The sequence below is a fragment of the Rhinolophus ferrumequinum genome, chromosome 5, assembly GCF_004115265.2.
Source record: "Rhinolophus ferrumequinum isolate MPI-CBG mRhiFer1 chromosome 5, mRhiFer1_v1.p, whole genome shotgun sequence".
Lineage (NCBI taxonomy): Eukaryota > Metazoa > Chordata > Mammalia > Chiroptera > Rhinolophidae > Rhinolophus > Rhinolophus ferrumequinum.
Window position 1 is genome coordinate 28,009,563 of NC_046288.1, and position 17,222 is coordinate 28,026,784.

Genomic DNA, 17,222 nt, shown 5'->3' on the forward strand with positions numbered 1-17,222 from the left:
TAAACCACGATAAGAAACCAAGCTGAAATGAGAAAGAGGATATCTTACACATAGTAAATTTGAAGGTGTCCAGGAGGTATTGTGAATTAAATATGATGCTCAAAGGAGAAGTGCAACTGTATGGATGACTTTTTTTTTAAGACAAAGCAATAAATGAATTTCCCCAGAGGAAAAGTGAGAAGAGAAATTGTCGAAGAATAGAACTCAAGTATACCCTGTGATTCAGGGGCAGCAAAAGCAAATCAGAAAAATATGGAGTATCGAGGAGAAGGCAGTAGAGGGTGATGGGAACGATGGGAGGAAATAGTTAGGAAAAAACAAGTGGAGTCAAGACTGAAAGCGCTACACAGATGTGGAATAAAGTGGAAACAAAGAAGATATTTTGGATTTCTGGAATCATTATCATTGTAACCATTGAGCTATACTCCAATTGGTTCAGAACTAAGGAATGTGGGAGGAATTAAAAGTAGCATTACTCTTCTGAGATTTAAGAAAAGGGGGTAAAGAAACTTATGGAATGGTATCTGTGACTATAGGGACAACCAGGATCACAGAAAGGTAATTTTAGGATAGAGATTTGTAGCTTAAAAGATACAGGTCAAGGGTGAGAAACTGCTGAAACATACCAAAGAGAGGGGAATAAACTCATGGAGCAGGTTCCAGTAGGATCAGGGTCACAGCCAAAAGACTTAGACCTGTACAGACTGTACCAGGTTTTCTGACACAGGAGAAAAGGAGGAGAAGATGAGTAAATATAATACATACTTTGAAATGCAGGGTAGAAAGTTACTTTTCCAGTGAGGTGGAGGATTGGGTTTTCAACTTAGTGAGGGAAGTGTTTATGGGTTTGGGATACTCAAAATAGCGAACATTTTTGTTTAATGTGAAAATAAAGATGAGTAACAAGATCCACAGTAGTAACTAATAACTAGGTGAGAGTAGACCTCAGATTATTTTCCTTATCCAAGTAGATTTATGGCAAGATAGTGGCAGTATATCAATAGGTCAAGAGAATTGTTGGGGTGGAGAGAGGGGCTTGAATGTGTTTGTGTTAAAACAACTAGTCATGAAATACTGGTTGAGCTGGGAAGGAAGGTTGAGGTATAAACCAGAAAACTAAAAAATGCTTGAGGGACTAGAGATCGGAAAAAAGACAAAAACCAGGCCTAATGAGATTGGTCAATCTCAAGAAATAGAGATTTGAGCTTTTTATCAGATGGGAATTTCAGCATCAGAGAAGAAGAGAATTTCTGGATGATAACTTGATCCAAAGAATAGTCATGCATGCAGAACGCTGAAGATAGGTGAACATGAAGGTTGTTGACAGTAAACAGTGAAATATATTCCACACTAAATGCTATGTTTGCCAGGCATTTTTCCCGTTGCCAAGAAAGCAACAACAAATAAAAAGGCATAGTTCCTGTCCTTGAGAAGATGAAAACCAAATATGAAAACCTACTTGTTGTGAAATGCAATACATATTTTAATAAAGCTGTGATAAGGGGCAATAGGCACAAAGGAAATACCTAGTTCATTTTAGTTGATGGATAGGGGAGGCAAGAGGATCTTCAGGAAGCCCTGAGTCCTGAGAATGACCTTGAGGCCAGAAGAAGAAGTGTTTGACCTGAGGAGGGGAGAGAATTATAACTTAAAAGGAAAGGAAGAAGAGTGTTTTGGATATGAGAAACAAGTAACCACAACTAAATCAAGGAGTGAATCAGGGTCATGAAGTTCAAGGAAGGGAGTAGATGGAATGAGACTAGAGAAAGAGCAAGGCATGCTGTGCTCCTTAGGAACATGAATTTTATTCTGTGGATAGTGGGGATTTGTTGAAGGGTTTTAGGAAGGAGAGTGACATTTAGAGAGTGACTACTTCTGTAGAACAAATGATAGCAGTGCCCGTTAATAAAACGGGACTGTTCAAGTTTGGGCTCCTAATTTTGTAGTGAGTTCAATGTTTATCAGCTAATGTTCATAGAAGAACAGAAGACGGAAGGAAGAAAAGAAAGTGAAGCCCAGAGAAGAACAGGATCTTGCCCAAAGTACCCCAATAGTCGGAGTCAGGCCTCAAAAGTACTTAATATGTGCCTATTTACAAAAGCAGTCTTCAAGTTCTTTGTCTCTTTAGTGATCGATGTTCGTACATGTAATTGGCTGATTGTGTTTCACATTACTCATTTTCACAATGTTCTTTTCTTCTGTTCACTACCTGTAATAGATATATTCAGGACTTAAGCACAGGTAGATGCCCTTCCAAAGTAAGTAGGTTAAGTAAAATATTGGCATAATTGATGATTTTCCTTCATAATATCACTTGCATTCATATCATGCTAAATGTATGAGGGCAGAGTACACTCCTAATTGTCATATATTTTATATTGCTTAGAAAGCCCAAGTCAGTGTCTATTGTGAATTTGAACTATTCAACTAATATTTATTCTAAGACTATGTTCGTATTGAGCAAGGTGGAAGCCATGAAAAGAAATGATGAAATAACCCTCGTGGCATAGGTCCAACTGAAAAGGCCATGTCTGCCCTGTGCACCCTATGTATTAGCTTTGGTTCCCAAGAGCACAGACAAAAATGTGTGATTTCTAAGAAAAGAAATACAAAAGCAAGCATGCCCTACCCATTCAATATTTCCTTTTCATTTTATCAGCAAAACGCCTTACATACTGTGCAATAAATACAGCATTTTCTTGTGACTCTTTTCCACGAATTTTGAATTACAGTAATCAGTATACTTATGGACTTATTTGGGTCGGAAATGTATGCAAAACCTAGATCAAGGAAATCATGAACAATACACTAGAGAAAAAGGTTTATCCAATAAAAAATTGAAAAGCCAGAGATTTAAGTAACACCAGGTGCCATTGGCCACATAAGCATCAGAACACAATCATAAGTAAGGGTCAAGGTTCCATGTGGGCAACCCAAGCTCTCCCGATGTGTAACTTGTGTTGCCATTTTATAAGGAAAATAAGAATTTCATCTATTGAAATTTTATAAGACACCTAGGTGAGGAACAAAATATAATCAAAGCAACATGTTCTAGGACTCTTTGTCATAAATATAATTTATTCCCCAAGCTCTTTCCCATATTGGGTGACATATCTGAAATATTCAGGCATGAGATTTGGTAGAAGTGCAAAGGTAATAGCTGAAGCCTGTTAATAATACCCTCAAGAAAGAAAGCAGATAGAAAAGCAAGATCAAGAGTACACTAAAGGGAACAAAAATGTTCAGAAAATAAGAACTGTAAGAAACTCCAAATATCATCCATATGGTGTTTTAAAGATGTTTGTAGATGAGGAAACTGAAGAAGTGAGAATTTGCATTATTTGCTCAGGATCCTACGCTATTTGGAGATAGAGCTGGTACAAAAAACCTCTGCTTCCTAAGTAATATTTGAGGCACTGCTTAAGAACTTCCAAACATACAGGGGAAAAGAAAGTAAAAGAAAATAATGAGTGTGTATTTGTGTAATGATTCAGTTTTATGAACAATATAACATATAATTGATTACTCTTAAAAATTATTAGAAAAGGATAGATATCTTAGAATTATTTATATAGATAAGTGTTTTAATTCTTTCCATGAGATTTATCAAATCTAATAGCATATATAATAGTACTGATATCTGAAATACAGTTATTAAAATTAATTTATAAAGTTATTCAAGAATCATAGAATAAGATGCTCTGAGCAGGACAGACATCACGGAAACACAAAGCTCAAGGTGCTAATTATAGGACCCACTCTTAATCCTAGTTATTCTTATTTTACATATACAGTCATGTGCCACTTAACTACAGGGCTGTGGTCTGAGAAATGCATCGTTAGACAATTTCATCCATGTGGAATGTCATAGAGTGCACTTACATGAACCTAGATGGTACAGCCTATTGTTCCAAGACTACAATCCTGTACAAAACAACAGGAGATTAAATCAAGCACAAGTGAAATCATGCATCAAGAGAATCCATAAACACAAGATGTATCATATGAGGCTGCTGTCAGCATAACATGGCATACTGTTTTACGGAAAACTTTTTTAAGAAGTGGAAAGAGTACACTGCAACATAATGACTTAAAGTAGAGTATAATAAATCAAACCAGTAACATTGTTGTTTCTTATCACTTTCAAATATTATGTACTGTACAAAATTGTGCCACATTTTTATACGACTGTCATCTCAGCAGGTTTGCTTATACGAACATCACCACAGACATGTAAATAATGCTTTGCACTACCACATTATGGTGGCTACGATCTAACTAGGTGATAGGAATTTTTCAGCTCCATTATAATCTATGGGTACTTTGTTATATATGCCCGTTATCATCAACCAAAATGTCCTTATATGGCACATGTCTGTAATCATATAATTTCACTCAAGTTTATCATGCATTTTTGAGCACATACTGTATGTTAGACCGAGGTTTCTGAACCTCTGTACTATGGACATTTGGGGTGGATAATTCTTTATTGTGGGGCTGTCTTGTGCATTGTGAGATGTTTAGCAGAGCACTGGCCTTATCCATAAGATGCCGACAGTATCGACCACTACTCTATGAGCACCAAAAATGTTTCTAGAAATTTGCAAATCCCTTCTGGGGAGGCAAAATTATCCCACATTAGGAACCACCAGGTTAGATGATGCAAAAGGTCATATAATGATATAAAGATGAAGATGGCATGGTCCCTTCCTGCTAACAAGAAGATCATGACTGTGGAAGACAGATCATGACTTGGACATGTAAGTAGTTTTCATCACTCCATACTCTTAATTTCACTCTTCCCACTTTCTTCCACCATTTGCATCTACTGAGTAAATCCCTTTTAATATCTGAAATAAAAATTATTTGAATCCCACAAAAACTTAGACCTTCCAATGAGCTTGTCAAGTTTTTCAATGCCCCTTAAACTCCTTATGTCTGTATGTCACTCTTTTTCTACTTTGAATTTCATGGTAAGCATTATCATCACTCCTTTACCTATATATTCAAATCCCTAACTCGTCTTTGATTTAACTACACTGACTTTAAATCATTTCCTAGGTTAATCCAAATTCTACCTTCTGCTCCTGTGAATATAGCTGAGAAATATATCCTCAACCATGATAAATATTCTTGCTTTAAAATGAAGTCCAACAGTCACATTATATATTGACTCAAATTTTCCTAGAATATTATTTAATACCCAGAGCAACAACAATTCTTCCCTACCTGTATGTCCAATAGCAGGTAGCTTTGCTTCTTATTTTATGAGAAAATAGAAGCAATCACAAATGAGATCTTCAATATTATGCCAAAAAATAACTCCTCCATCTATTTATTTCTCCAAATACTTTGTTATTCTTGAGGAGTTATTGCTGCTCTTAGCAAAGCCAAATGCCAATTTTGTGCACAAGAAACCATAGTTTCCTGTTAACTCAAGGATCTGCATTTCATCACTATTTTCCACTCTGTACTTCCTTCCTATCAACATTTTATAATGTCTCCAACCTGAGAAAACATACCCTTCTTTTGATCACATTCCCTGGGTAATGCTATCCCATTTCTCTGCTACTCTTTTGCAGGGGGAGGGGAAATAACTTTTTCCAAAGTTGTGCATGCTTGATATCTACAGTTTCTCTTCTCTCATTTTTTTTTTCTTGTTATCATATTTTTACATCTGCAGTCCACAAAAACTTTTAATAAGGTCAAAATTTGCATTCATTTCTCTAAATCTAGTGGATATTTCTAGGTCTTCTTATTCTGCTCTCACCAACATTTGACATTTGTGGCGCTGTCTTTGTTTGGCTCCCATGTCACTATACTCTCCTAATTCTTGTACTTTTTTGGTCACTCTGTCACTGAATCTCTGATAGTTCCTCTTCATTTAGAGGACATGTGATGAAAAGTGTTCTGGGGTTCATTCTTGGAATTCCCTTTTCTGTCTGCACTCATATCTCTGTTGAATTTATCCAGGCTCACGTTTTTAATTATCATTAGTTTATGTCTCTTAAATTTAGCTGCAAACCCAACCTCTCCCCTATATTCCAGACTTGTATATCCAACAGGTTAATCTCCTTTGAGGACTTAATAGGAAATATCAAACTTAACATATGTAAAACTGATCTCCTGACTTCCCCCAAACCTTGCTACTCTTACAAACTTTCCATTACAGTTGACTTTCTTTAGACCACTTGTCATCCTTTAGACCAAAAACTACTTAGTCATCCTTGATTCCTCTCCCTTTTTCTCACACCCCTCATGTGATCCATTAGCAGATCTCTTTGGCTCTGTTTTCAAATGGTATCCAGAACCTGTCACTTTCACCACTTTCATTGTTACCGCTATGGTTCAAGCCACCATTATTATATTTTCCTTGGATTACAAGAATGGCCTAATGAGTTTCACTACTTCTTCCCTTCATTAAATGAGAAGTTAGAGTGACACTCTTAAATGCAATTCATAGTATTTCACTCCATTGCATACAATCTTCCACTGGGTTTCCTGTCACTTCTTAGCATTAGAATTCCAAATCATTAAAATGACATAAAATACCTTACTTCATCTGGCCTTGTTATTCCCTGACCTCATGTCCTGTACTCCTCATTTAGTTCCTGCTCTTGTCATACTGGCCTCTGCTATTTCATGAGCATCTAGATGAGCTGTCACCTGAGAGCTACCCATCTCCTCTTTCCTCAGTGTAGAATGTTTTCTCCTCTTCTGTTCTTAAGTTTTTCCTTACCTTTTCCTTGAGGCTTTTCCTGGCTATGTTACTCAATACTCCTGACATTTCCTACTCCACTTCCTTTACTTATTTTACTACTTAGTATGCAATACAGTCTAAATACCATACCTTTTACCCTTTTTAATTATGATTGTTTTCTCCCTGTCTACAACTGTTTGTGCTTCTGTTGCTCTGTACATTTATAAGTCTGTATCCCTTAAAAAGAACATAAAATTTATGAGGACTATATACCAAGAGCCCATAACAGTGCATCTAGTTTAGTTTAAATAAGTTTAAATGTTTTATGTAGTAAGTTTAAATGTTCATTTAAATAGCTTAAATAACTGTTCAATGAGTGAGTGAACTGAATGAATCTATGTTATTGACTAAAGTACAGCATCAGTGTAAATACTCTCTCACTGAACACACCCAAATAAGCAATTACTATATTTATCTGAGTCTTGGAGGATACTTTCACAGAGATGTTCAAGTTTCAACTTTGTCTTGGAAAGTATATGAGTATAGGGGTTCGTTAGGAAGCATGAAGAGAGCGCATTCTCTGTCAGCAGTACGTGGGAAAGTCGTGAAGACATGAAATTATTGAATGTTTTCAGGACAAGTTGTGGATAAGGCAGAAGGAGACACACAAAGTGAAGCCAGAAATAACTCCCAAAGAAGATATGGAATGGCATTGAGTGCTCTGTTAATATCTTGGGTGTTATTCTGCATATAACATGAAGCCATAAAAATATTTTTTGCAGGAATATGACTCATCACATCTGTTTTTTGCAAAATAATCCTGAGAATAATATGGATAATGACCTGAACAATATAAGGTTAGAAGTTGAAAGACCAATTAGGAAACAAATTGCAATTATTTAAGGAAGAGAGTGACATGAATGACGCACTGCCAACAGTGGTAGCTATTGCTATCATCCTTCCATAAGAGCAAATCCCTCTAAAACTTTTCTCGTAGAACCAGCTTCTGCTCAAAACACTCCTAAAATGGGACCGTCCCACTCAAAACCTGTCTGATTTTGGAATTTTTTTCTGTTTAATTATAACTTAAAAAAGATAATTCAAATTCTAGTTTTAGGAAGTTCTAATGATCTCCCAATATTTGGCAAAGATGATTCACAATAGCACATATTCATTGCATTAATTTTGCCATAACCCTTTATCCACCTAATAATTATTCCCAGGCAATTCTAAACATCAATTAGCTCTTTAAAGATTCATTGGCTTTTCTTCTGCACAAACTGGATCTCTTAAGGAATGGCTATGGCTCTATGACTTCAGGAAATTTCTACACTATTAGGCTTAAATGTCTATAGTAGGATAAAAGTATGAACTCGGAGATGGTGTGGGCATTTATTAAGCTGTCACACATGACAGGACTTACCCACAGTACTTTATGGATATTAATTTATATAGTTCTATTAGTAAGCGACACTAGAAAAAATAAGTATCCCGCCATTATAACAGTTTTCTGTACACGGGATCATGAGAGTTTCCGTTTAGTCTACCTGACTGCAAGACTGCATATGGAAAATTACATGGAAATTGATATAGTGGTAATTACACAATCCTCTTCTGTCCTTCTTACTTGTAAATATGTTTCCATTCTGTAAACTATTTTTGTTTGAAATCTGAATTAACTATATAAATTCTTTAATTCTGCAGTTCACTTTATGAACGTAGACACACTTTTAGTGACTTTTACATATTGAACAAATGTTTGTTAGGTTCACTTGGTATCAGGTTGACCTGATCTGATTCATAGACATGGTTCAGTTTGGGATAGTTATTGCTGACTATTTTCTTCTAGATCAAAATCAAGCAACGTTAGCAGCAGTGGACAGTTCTCCCAAATCCCCAGGTTTATGGCCAACATCAGCTGGCTTGTAACCCATGGAATCTTAACCCTCAAAATTAAAATGATAGCTGTCTAAGAAAAAAGTTTTAACAAATAAATTTAAAGAAATTTTGCAGTGACTAACAGAAACTACATCACAAATATTTGTTTGTTACACAATAACAATAAATACAGTAATGAGAAAAATTGAAGTGATTCTACATTGGATTTAAAGTTTTCTTTTGTGTGTTCACGTATTATTTCACTGAAATCTTAAAGTAATTCCTTGTTAGACTGGATAGAGATTATTATTTTCATTTTACAAAACAATCTGTTATTTATAATTATTCACTGTCTTCCCCAAGCTCTAATTATTATTTTAACATTGTTTTGTAAAATCCAACATCAACATTGTCTTAAAGAAGTCTTATTTTTCTAACGTGACAAGTAAATAGCAAAGTAAAAACCTGACTTCAGAAAGCTGACAGTTTATTTTAAACAATTTAAGATTTGGATTCAGAAGTCCTATTTCTACCATGAACCTCTTATACTTGGCTTTTCTGGGCTTCATATGTCTTTGATATAAATGACATTCTGAGATAATAGTATAGAACCAATAGAGAAAACTAACCAATTCAGACTGCTCGTTTAAATGATAATGCATTAAAAATATATTCAATATGAACAGAACTATTCAGTTTGTATTCAAATGTATGTTAAGATTCTTCTTAAGAGAAATCTTTAAAATTTGAGTTTATGTTACCACTTGATCATCTGGTTAATTCTTTAAGTCCTAACGTTAAGAAATAATAGAATAAGAGAACTTAGTTCCAGAAGAGAAATATGAGCAGTATTCTATGCTAATGCACACACAAAAAGCTTAGTGGTCAGAGATTCTGCAGAAGTAAGACTTGTAGGATAATTAGAAATAGCAGGATGGCATTTTGAGGTGGAAATCTATAAAGTTTACAGGGTCATTATGAAGCAACCTGGAGGTGACAGAAAATCCTCAATCCTATTTTTGAGAGATTTGGTTTTAAAATGATTTTTTTTCAAAAGTTGCTCTTTAGTAAACACACAATGTGATATATAGATGATGTATTACAAAATTGTACACCTGAAATCTATGTAACTTTACTAACAATCGTCACCCCAATAAACTTTAATTTAAAAAAGTAGCTCTTTAGTTTTCTAAAGCTCTTTGGCTAAAAAAATTATTTGAGTAAATCTAGATTTCAGTTAGATCCACGTTTTCTAATTGTAGGAAGTAGTAGCATCTTCTGATGCCTACTAAACTATCAGTAAAATAAGAATACCTAAGAATGTTCCATCAACATTTGCAGAAATAAGTATTTCTCATTGGAGGAGCAAATACAAATGTTATTTTGGGGTAATACATGGCAGAAGCTGAATGACAATTTTTATTCATTTAGACACTCATTTAACAAATATTTAATTGCCTACTCAGATACTAATACTGTGATATTATACTTTAATAGTATATATATATATATACACACACACACACACACAACACATACACAGACATGCATATATATGCTATTTATTTGGTTACAGATAACTAAAGTATGTCTATATATAGATACATATAAATCAATAGGTAGGTATCTCATATATACAAATATGCTATTTACTTGGTTAAAGATAACTAAAATTAGCTACTCTGCACCAGGCCAAAATGCACATGCATTTACAGTATTATAAATTTTGGATCTAATCTGTTACTTTGTTTTTCTGAATAACTTTGAGTGGAAAAATCCAATTTCTACACGTGTTCTTTCATCACACATATCACAGCCCACTACCACCATGTTTGGAAGGATAATCGAAAAGACAGTGCAGAATAAAAGAAAGATGCCGTCTAGTCTATGTTTTGTGATACTTGCCTTCCTAATTGACATTTGTTGAGATGGTTGCAATTCCTAACTGTTAAGCTTTTTTCACTGTGTTTCTGAGTAATAAAACTATGTAACTATTTTTTTTCTTTCTACAACAAATAAATTTGAAGCGCAATCTTATGTGTGTAGTCTATTTAAATTTTTCATACTGACAGATTAATTTAACATAATCATTCCTTTCAACACTTCCTTTTCCCAGTTTGGGTAACACTGAGTCAACTTTACACAAGAGGTTCTTTGACGTCAACTAATTCTAATTTAGTTCATCACATTTCATATCCTAAAAATATATGGTTCACAAACATACGGTCAGCTGGGCTCTTTTGAACTATTTAACAGTTCTCTGATTTGTTCCCGATTGAATTTCCCATAGTACCCAAACTTTCTCCAGGGTACTCATATTTCCTGAGTCCATAGAAGCCAGATGATAACCCCTTAATATTACTACAAAACAATAGGCAAGCAATGAGAACATAAATGATGTAAGGCTATCCGTTAGTGTTGTCTCCAATGACTTCCATTCAACAAATATTTAACTGAATAACTTGTCTTTGGAGCACCTGACTGTCAAGCACTATTCTGGATCCTGAAGACGCAGCAGGAAACAAAAGAGACAAAATTCATGCCTTCATGGAGCTTGCATTATAATTGGGAATGGCAAAGAAGAAGTACACAAATAATACATATACCTCAGGTGGTGATAAGTGCTCTAAAGAAATAGAAGGCTGGCAGGGTAAGGGCACAGAAGAAGTTTTAAGTAAGAAAGTTCAGAACATCTTCTCTGGTAAAGTGACATTTAAGGAAAAATATAAATTAAGCATGGGAGTGAGCATAGAGGAAGAAAATCCCAAGTAGAAAGAATAGCAACAGCAAATTAATTGCAAAAAATATGTATGTTTGGGGAATTTTGAAAAGACCAGCTAGGTAGAGAAGAAGGCAAGAAGTGGATAGAAAGAAACTATTTGGATAGAAAAGTCACAGAGGAAGGGGTGTGCAAATTATTAAAGCTCCATGGGTCAAGTTTAAACTTTGGTTTCAGGAGGAAGCCATTGGAAAAGGATATGATCTTTATTTATATTTGAGAAGGAAGCAAGGGATGAAGAAATGATACTTTCTTAACTTTGACCTTACAGAAACCTCTGGGCCATTGATGTTTCCATATCCTTTATTTTCTTTGTTCATTTTAAATTTTATTTTATTCTAATTCAGGATTTCATGTTTATCACTTAGTACATACTTAAAATAACTAAAATAACTCCCGTGAATCTCTGGCTTTAAGTAACCCTACTTTCTAAAAATCTCAATCCTGGAAAGTCCTTAAATTTACTTACACTGTTGTCATACCAAACACACTCAATTCTACAGGAAAAAAAAAAGTTTCTTTATGTTTCCTACACATTGAATAAAATACTGCTTACAAAATCATTTTCTCATTCTTGCATATATTCTGACTCTTTTCCTTCAGTAAACAATAAAAAGTAACATTGATTTCTGAAACTTCTTAACCCTTAGTCAATGCTAGAATACAGTCACCTATTTTGTAAGAAAATTGAGTACATTTGGAATAATTGATTTCAACTTTCCACCCTTACTTTTCTGTAAACTGATGTGTATCTGATCAGATTTCTACCTTATTCTCTCCTGTTTTATAATTTCAGGTGAGTCTCATATTTTCCAAAGATGTTTTATTACTGTGCTTTTTGTTTTTAGATGGTATATGTAGTTTTTTATTTAGATTCTTTTTATCTCAGAAATTTTTGTAGTTTTCAGTGTTCAGCTTTTGCACTACTTTGTTAAAACTATTAAGTATTCTATTATTTATTGTGCTATTATGAATAGAATTGTTCCTTTAATTTCATAGTTAGATTGTTTGTTGACTATATGTGAAAATACAAATTTTTGTACATTGATCTTGTATTTTGAAACCTTACTATACTCAGTTATTACAGATTCTAAATTGTTTTGTTGATTACTTAGAAATTTTTTTCTACACATAAGGTTATGGCATCTGTAAATACAGTTTTGCTTTTTCCTTTCTATTTCATATATCTTTCATTTAATTCTCAGGCTTTACTGTACTAGCTACAGCCTCCAGAAAAATGTTGAATAGTTGTGGTAAGAGCAGATATTCTGGTTTTATTCGTAATGTTAGTTGGAAAAGCATCAGTCTTTCACCATTAAATATGTTTGCAATAGGTTTTTGTTGAACCCCTTTTAGAGATGCCTTTCATGTCTAAAAAATGGCTGTTATGCTCTCACATTTTATTCAAATTTATTTGAGTATACAGTTGCAGTTTAGAAATAATTTCCTTATTTTAACAGTAATGCTACATTGTCTTTTTTTTTAAATTTATTTTTAATTTATTGGGGTGACAATTGTTAGTAGAATTACATAGATTTCAGTTGTGCAATTCTGTATCACATCATCCATAAATCACACTGTGTGTTCACCACCCAGAGTCAGCTCCCCTTCCATCACCATACATTTGATCCCCCTCACCCTCATCCCCCACCCCCCAACCCCCTTACGCTCTGGTAACCACCAAATTACGTTCCCCAGATTAATTTTCAAACCCCGTGGCCATCCTGTGGTCACCGACTGCCCTCCAATCCCCTCACCCTCCCCCCCCACCCCCCACCCCTCCCGCCCATCTAGCAACCCTCAGTTTTTCCTCATTGTCTCCCAAACTGTTTCTGATTAGTTCATTCACTTATTCTTTTCTTTAGAATCCGCAAATAAGTGAGATCATATGGTACTTATCTTTCTCTGTCTGACTTATTTCACTTAACATAATGTTCTCTAGATCCATCCATGTTGTTGCAAATGGTAAGATTTCTTTCTTCTTTATGGCTGCATAATACTCCATTGTATAAATGTACCACAGTTTCTTAATCCAGTCATCTACCGATGGGCATTTTGGTTGTTTCCATGTCTTAGCTATTGTGTATAGTGCTGCAATAAACATAGGAGTGCATAGAGATTTTTGAATTGAAGTTCTGGATTTCTCCGGATAGATACCTAGGAGTGGAATTACTGGATCATAAGGTTACATTGTCTTTTAATTCCAGTGTTGCTGTTATAATTTGAGAATGTTATCATTCCTGATCCTCTGTATGTGATTTCCCTCCTCTCTCATCATTTAGGTTGTCCTTTGTTTCTAGTGTTCTGAAATTTCATATGATATGCCTTGGAGTTTGTTTATTTTCATCCTTGGAACCTAGCATGTGATGGGTCCTCTAAGATTAGAAAATAATATCCTTCACTTCTGAGATATTTTCTTGACTTACTTCATTGATGATTTATATCATTCTAGTTTTGATGATTTATATCATTCCTGTTTTCTTATCTTTGTTCCTCCTGTTTTCTATATTATTATGGTCTACTTTCTTGTTGCAGTTCTCCTCAACTTTGTCATCCAAACCTTTTTATAGTTTTTCATTTCTGTCATAACATTGTTTTTTAACTCCGTAAAATTTATTCTGTTTATTCCTCTTTTGTAGAATTCTATTCCGGTTTTATGGGTACATCATCTCATATTTCTAAGGACATTTAATATTTCCGTCCTTCCTGAATTTTCATCTTTCTGCATAGTCTGTTGCTTCCAAGTTGCTTCTTTTGTTTGAGTGCATCTCCATCCTTCATGTCAGAAGCTGTCCACAGATGTCTGGCAACCGGTGGCTCTGTTGATATTTATGGTAGTACTCTAAAAGGCATCTTTAGGACCACTGTCTGCTTCAGGATGGGTTGTCGTCGTCTCTTTCTGGCCCTCACTGTCCAGCACAGACTGGAGCTCCTCTACTGTCCATCTGGCCTAGTGATCTTGGTCACAGGGATGCTCTTCAAATAAGATTTGGGCTGAGCCCCTCCGGGGAAACCTGGGAATCAAGATCCTTGTAATTTCTGGTTATAGAATGAGGGAGGGCCACATATCATCAAAGCTGTGAAAAAGTCCCTGGGAGACTCAGTCTGATATCGGTTTGGGGGAGTCAGTTCTTGCATCACTCTCTAAGACCCTCCTCAAAGATCATGGGCTGGGTGAGTATCTGGATATTTAAACACCGAGTTCTAAAGCGTGTGTCTCTCCTGTCATCTCTCAGCAGGTGTCTCTGACTCAGGACCTGTAAATTCAAGGACGGGAAGGCAAATTCAGGCCCTCATCTCGCTGGAGATGTTATTGAAATCCAGTGCAAGGTCATTGAAACCAAGGTTATGGAAACACGTTCCTCCATCTGGGCTGAAGCCAAGGCCAAAGCCAAAGCCAAATTCCTTTGGGAGCTTGGGATCCCCCAAACCTCGAGCTCCCATGGCCCCACGTGGCTCCTTCGTGTGCTTCATCTTCAATCAAACCTCCAAACAAGGGATCTCTGTGACTCTGAGGTCCAGAAGAGGTGAAAAGGCCCCAAAAGAGATCAAAGAGGCTCATTCCCACACCTGCATCCGGAGTGGAACCTCTGGAGGCCCATTCACACCTGTGGGTTGCCTGTGCTACACTGTCAGAAATTGAGCAAACACTGTGCTTTGGTTTTCATTTCATGCTTCATCCACAGAGAATTTTTTAATTAGGATATTTTTCCTAGTGAAGATTGTGTTGATAAATTGGTGGGTAGTCTTCAACATACTAGTGTTGGTGAGACTGCAAACATTAGGCCCATGACATAAGATAAGTTTCTGCAGGGCAGAAATAAGAGATAGTCACTTTGTATTCCCAATGTTCAAGAGGTTTTATGTTATTAATAGGCAGACATATGTTCTATATTTGTCAGTTGAAGTATTTTTCATTTTAGTAATATACACAGGAATATAACACAAACCAAATTTTTAATTAAATACATAAGCATCATGGATTTTCTTCATAGATTGTAAATCATACTTTCATTGTATGATAGGTAAAGGAGAAAGAAGAGGAGGAGGGTTGAAGGGAAAACAAGAGGGGAGGAAGAGTAGGAGAAGGGCAATCCAGCATGAATATCACCATAAATACATTTAGAAATTGCGACCTTAGGCCACCAATTTAATGCCATACTTGTGATATAGCAGTTACTCTTTATTGATTTTTCCTTTGTATGAATGACCTTGGAACCTTGGCATTTTCAAACTGTGGGGATTGGTAATAAAGGCTATACCTGTTCTACTTAATTATAAAATAACAAGACAATTTCTGGTCCATCAATATTGTAAAATGACCATCTGCTCCTGGAGGATGAAATCATAAGTAACATAAGAAGGCTACTCCTATGTTTAGAGTTCACCATTCTTGTTTCCTTCTGTCATACATAATCCCCACACTTCCTATTGTGTTGAAGCAGAAAATAATGCTTACATTTTGATGACCCAACTTAAAATATGGGTGAGTTAAGTTTAATTGTAGGTTTTAAATGTGATTATTAACATCTATTACTTTTTATTACCTGGCAGTTTTTTTTCTGTTGTTTGGTAGTGCCAAACATTAGCAAAATGGAAGGAATCATTTGACATTTCTAAAATGAATAAAGCAGTATTTATTTTTTTAAAATCAGACATTTCAATATATACTAAACCTTATATATCTTTTTTTCCATTGACAATATGCTAGAGATTGTGTTTGTTTTGCATTGAGAAGAGACAATATATCTACAAGGCTTAGAAACCAATGACAAAAGAATAAGAATGATTTAAATTAAATTGGGCTTTCTTTATTTGCCTTAATGAAACATTTAAAATATTTTGTATACCACCAAGAGAATACCAATATATTCTAATAGGGTTGTTCAAGAACACCATAGAAGATTCACCTGATAAATATTTCCTAAAATACCTGATTCAAAATTAAACCTTATAGGGTCAATTTCTAGGGTCAATCTATAGACAAAAATAACCCAAAACATTTATGAGTCTATTATCTGGTTTCTCAAATTTTATGGTACAAAAAGAATCACATGTAGACATTGATAAAATGAGATTTCTGTTGCACCTCCTAGAATCTGATTCAACATATCTGGAAAGAGCGCCTATGAATTTTCATTTCCAACATATTGTCACGTGATGCTGATTCTGATGGTCTCATGAACCACATTTTCAGTAAAATGGACGAGGACATAAAATATACCTAAACCTTAAAAATGTTTTTTGTGTATTCAGTTCTAAGTATATTACAATATCCAACCAGTAGCAAAGTGTTTAATTTTTAGACAAATTTGCCTAGCAACTTAGTGAAGACTAATTTTTCCTTCTATCTAATGTAATTGTGCTAATACATGGCTTCCAGTGATGTACATGCCCTCCTATTACAAAAACTTAAAGGAAGTAAATTAAAGACCAAAACATATGCATCCAGTTACTATGTGAGATACATAGTAGTGAGCTTGTGTGGTCATTTGACTTTAAAAATAAAAATTGTTTTATTATGTAATACTCAATGGATTACTGAAGTTTGGCAAACATTTCGATATACTTTAAGCTTTAAAGTATTCTAAAGGCAGTAGAATAAAGGGACATTGTAATAATTTTAGGAGATATATTTGAAATAAATGATGACTCCAATTTTATTATGCCAGTTGTCATCATATATTAGAGAAGCAGTAAACGTTTGATAACATGGTATCATTTTTGGCATAGAGTTGTTCCGTCTTGGACATGGCTTTGTTAAAATAGGGCAAATGCTGTTTTTAGCATTTCAGTTCATTTCTACACTTGGTTTACTTTAACACTTTTACCCTTTGTCTTATTCACACGTACCTTGACTAATAC

At 34.9% G+C, this 17,222-nt stretch overlaps 1 pseudogene; it reads right to left on the bottom strand.

The window, feature by feature from the left end:
• Positions 1-14,199: 14,199 nt before the first annotated feature.
• LOC117022074 (HCLS1-associated protein X-1-like) lies at positions 14,200-16,916 on the bottom strand (annotated as a pseudogene).
• Between the last annotated feature and the right edge of the window lie 306 nt (positions 16,917-17,222).